This window comes from Schistocerca americana, chromosome 6 (genome assembly GCF_021461395.2).
Source record: "Schistocerca americana isolate TAMUIC-IGC-003095 chromosome 6, iqSchAmer2.1, whole genome shotgun sequence".
Taxonomy (NCBI): Eukaryota; Metazoa; Arthropoda; class Insecta; order Orthoptera; family Acrididae; genus Schistocerca; species Schistocerca americana.
The window spans coordinates 17,171,666-17,176,657 of record NC_060124.1 but is presented as its reverse complement, the minus strand read 5'-3'; the positions used below and the strand labels follow the sequence as shown (position 1 = coordinate 17,176,657).

General features: G+C 44.9%; 1 pseudogene; it reads right to left on the bottom strand.

The window, feature by feature from the left end:
• Nucleotides 1–3,866: 3,866 nt before the first annotated feature.
• Nucleotides 3,867–3,983, bottom strand: LOC124621226 (annotated as a pseudogene).
• Between the last annotated feature and the right edge of the window lie 1,009 nt (nt 3,984–4,992).

The window sequence follows — 4,992 nt, the reverse complement described above, 5'->3', positions numbered from 1 at the left end:
TTTATTATTTCCGGGTTTAGGAATTGAATTTTGTGACTACATCAAATGTGAATGCATTTCTGCACACAGATTATAAATGGGAGCCAATTTTGTTCAGAGGTTACAATATTTAAAATTCATTTAATTATTATTTCCGTGGGAGGTTACACTTGGTTCATTTTAATTATTTCTGTGGGGAGGTTACACTCATTACTTTCGTCTTCCTTCAGTTTACTCTCAGTCCATATTCTGCATTCATTAGACTGTTCATTTCATTCAACAGATGCACAGATTTTTTTTTTTTTCATTTTCACGGAGGATACCAATGGAATCAGCTAACCTTATCACTGATGGCCTTTCACCTTCAATTTTATCCAACTCTTGAATCTTTATTTCATTTACGTCACTTCTTCGATGTATGGACTGAGTAGTAAGGGCGAAAGACTGCCTCCCTGTCTTAACTGTTTTTAGTCCGAGCACTTGGTTCTTGATCTTCCACTCTTACTGTTCCCTCTTCGTTTTTGTACACATTGTACATTCCGTCTTTCCCTGAAGCTTACCTCTATATTTCTCAGAATTTCGGACATATTGCATCATTTCACATTGTCGAACGTTTTTTTCAGGTCGACAAATCCCATATCTTGATTTTTCTTCAGTCTTACTTCCTATCAACCGCAACATCAGAAATGCCTCTCTGACGCCTTTACCTTTCCTAAAGCCAAACTGATCGTCACCTAACAGATCTATTGTTCTCTTTTCCATTCTTATACGTATTATTCTTGTCATCAATTTGATTGAATGAGCTGTTAAGCTGATTGTGCGATATTTCTCACACATGTCGACTTTTGAAATTTTCGAAATTGTACGGGTGATATTTGTTCCGAAAGTCTGATGGTTCGTCTGTAGTGTAATACTGCTACACACCAACGTGAGTAGTCATTTTGTTGCCCCTCTTTACCACATTCACTGATCCTGTTGGCAGAGGATGACAAGGCGATTGGTCGGTCTCGAATGGCTCATCTGGGCTAGAATGCAGAGCTGCGCTTCACGGATTGAGATTCCAGTGACATGAACCTGACAATGCACTGGTTTTAGACGATACCTTCTAATGGTTTGCGACTCTTCAACGTTCCTTTAGATTAATGACTGCTGTGCTTTAAACCGAAGATTGGTAACGGACGTTTCTGTTACACACAGGTATTAGTCTCTCGAGGTCCTGTGCCGTACGCAACGTAACTGAAATGGATGCCCAATACGCAGGAGTGGGACCTCCAGCGACCGGCTGTGCTCAGTGGCCAAGAGTCTCGCGCCTTCACACGGTGGGACGGCGCGGTTGCGCAGCGGGTCAATTGGCCGTGATTTACATGGGAACGCCACCCCTGGCATCGATCCGTGTCAATGGGAGTCAGTGGCCGGGTCGCGTCACCCGGCGATCGCTCCCAGACGCTCGGCTCTCTGCGGCTGACACTAATGTGCTGAACGATACGGTGTGGACATCGCTGTCACTCCGCAGGAATAATGGCCGTATTACTGAGTGCAGCGCAGGGCTGCGAAAGTAACGACAAAATTTTGTACCGCGTGTATTCGCTTTTGAGGAGACACAAACTCCTTACGAAGTACGTTTGTTTGGCTGGCCATCTTCCGCAATAATTGCCACAATTTTCGCCGCCAGAGTCATTTCGCTTTTATTTAGAATCCCCGCTGCTCATTCTGTAAAGTATACATAATACTGGTGTCCAAAACTTAAGGATAAAAGTAACTTTCGCATGGTGTCTCATTGACAAATAAAATAGCTCGATGGGAATTAGCTGGGAGCAGGGGGGCGCGAGGTTACGAGGGAATTTGACTCACAGAGCACCCCAGAGGTGCCTCACACAGACAGCATTCCAGGGGGCCCCTGAGGGCTACAACACCAAGAAGAACTACTTCTCGGCTTTTGGCAACATCAGTGTGGGTGTACGTGTGTTTGTGTGTATTTTTTACATAATATTTATTTCAATTGCGGTAATGCATAAAATGGTTCAAATGGCTCTGAGCACTATGGGACTCAACTTCTGAGGTCATCAGTCCCCTAGAACTTAGAACTACTTAAATCTACCTAACCTAAGGACATCACACACATCCATGCCCGAGGCAGGATTCGAACCTGCGACCGTTGCGGTCGCTCGGCTCCAGACTGTAGCGCCTAGGACCGCTCGGCCACTCTGGCCGGCTGTGGTAATACATAGTCAGATCACCAATTAATTTCATACTTCTACACACAAGATCGCCTTGAAACCATATTGCAACAGACTCGTTCACTTTACGGTGATTCCAAGTCCTAACTGCCAAAGGCAAAGTACTAGTGTCTCTGTTGAACACCTCATTAATCTGAAATGTGCGATAGCCAATTCCATCTCTACTACTAAATTTCTCCAGACCCAACTTATATTTAAGATCACCACAACGTATTACAGCCGCAGTAATACATCCGTTACCGTGTTGGGCCACACCATTCTTCGCAACTGTAAAGTTCAGTACACGTCACACGAACACAGATGGGCCTTGCACAACAACTTGGGAGAGACGGGATTGACGAGGCTGAAAGGTAAACAAACTCCACTGACAGACGTTACAAGAGAGACGTTGTGCATCGCGGAGAGATCTACTGTTGAAATTTCGGGACAGCACTGTTCAGGAGGTGTCAGACAACATATTACTTCCACCCACATACATCTCGCATATTGACCACGAGGAGAAAATTCGAGAAACTAGAGCCAATGCAGAGGCTTACCGACAATCATTCTTCCCACGCACTATTATCGAGAGGAACAGGGTTAGAGAGATCAGATAGTGGTACCGAAAGCACCCTCCGTCACACACCATTACGTGGCTTGCGGAGTATGATGTAGATGTAGAAGTAGATGTAACAAAGAAATACGTATACGACGAAGGAGAATGAAACTTTTATCCAAAAACAATAATCACACTGAAGTCACCAACATTACAAACGTCGGAATATCATTCTTAATAGCTTGTGTGATCACTATGGACAGTAGTGCTCGCTTTGCAACGTGCTCTGATGCTGACCACAAGGGTGGTAAGGAGTTCTTGTGGTAGGGCTGTCAGTTCCTCCACCAGCGTGATTGACAGCTGCTCGATGGTCGTTGGTGGTGTAGACGAGCTGCAATATGTCTCCCCAACACATCCCACACGTGCTCGGTGGGATTTAAGTCGGGATAAGGGTAATCCAGTCCATTTGCCTAATACCCTCTCGCTCCAAGAGTACCTCCACCTGCACTGTTCGATGCAGTCGCGTACTGTCATCCATGAAAATGAAGTCAGGACCGAATGCAAGCCTGAAAAGACGCACGTGGTGAAGGAGTACAGTGTCGCAATAACGTTGAGCGGTCAGTGTCCCGGTTCAAAGATCCGGAGGTCAGTACATCCACGCAGCTTTATCCCTTTGCAAACCACATCACATGGCCCAGCAAAGCGATTATGTCGACAATGTTCCTTGTTGCATTATGTATCCTCATATGGCGAGAGGTGGCAGCGTATTATGTGTAATTTACAGAATGACCACTGGAAATGCTGTCTAAGTAAGTTGCATTTAGCTTAAGACGGAAAAACAGTAAAGTGAAAGTTACAGAGTATTTAGTACTCGTCACTTTCGCTACTGAATGTCAACTATATAATTATTACAGCACTCCTTCGTCAGGCCACAGGTGGCCCATCGGGACCATCCGACCGCCGTGTCATCCTCAGGTGAGGATGCGGATAGGAGGGGCGTGTGGTCAGCACACCGCTCTCCCGGTCGTCATGATGGTTTTCTTTGACCGGAGCCGCTACTGTTCGGTCGAGTAGCTCCTAAGTTGGCATCACGAGGCTGAGTGCACACCGAAAAATGGCAACAGCGCATGGCGGCCTGGATGGTCACCCATCCAAGTGCCGGCCAGCCCGACAGCGCTTAACTTCGGTGATCTGTCGGGAACCGGTGTATCCACTGCGGCAAGGCCGTTGCCATATAATTATTGCAACTGCATAATTATTGCAATGTAAACACCTGTGAGCACAATTCACAATTTAATTTTACAGTCGCACTGAACGCTTAGCAAGGAACTTGGGAAAGCAGAACTAATTCCTGCACAACTCATTTGGCCATTTATTATTCCTGCATGCCTTCTGAATTCACAGAACTAATGAAACTTATCTGGAAGTAACGGATTGGAGACCTACAGGTATTTCCGACTCGTCCCGAGCCGGGTGCGAACAGAATGAGTGAAATAAAATGTGACGACAGACAAAATGTTTTCTCAACTTCGTGTCACTATCGACTTGACCTCCAGAGAATAACAAACTGGAAGAATACGAATCGATGATAGCTACGTGTGTGGATGAAGACATACGAGTAACGAGCCCGATGAGGATAACGAATTGGAGGAATGTGAAAATTACGAGTCGATTCAAGCAGAATATGCTTGCGGGGAATAAAATTTTTAAGTAACGAAACGTTCCAGGGAACACGAAACGGTACTTCGAGTATCGTGGCATATTTGCTACTCAGTAACGAATACATACGGTATCCAACAGCCCTAGTGCAGAATACCTATTCCCGGTCTCATAATGAAAACAGTGCAAAGACAGTTTGATGTGTTTGCTAAAAAAACCTAGTAAATGACATTCGTTTGTAAGTATTTTCTTTCTGAACATGCTCTTGGTAGAGCTTAATGCGAGTCCCCTTGCGACATTCTAATTTTTCAGTCCCTCAGCAAATATTTTCTTCAGACTATGCAAAATAATCGGTTACAGTAGGATGGTTCAAATGGCTCTGAGCACTGTGGGACTTAACATCTTAGGTCATCAGTCCCCTAGACTTAGAACTACTTAAACCTAACTAACCTAAGGACATCACACACAGCCATGCCCGAGGCAGGATTCGAACGGTTACAGTAGGAATAACCGCTTGACCTGATATCACTTATTTCTGTTGATTCCATAAAAAAACAGTTCACATATTGCATGGATGGTAAA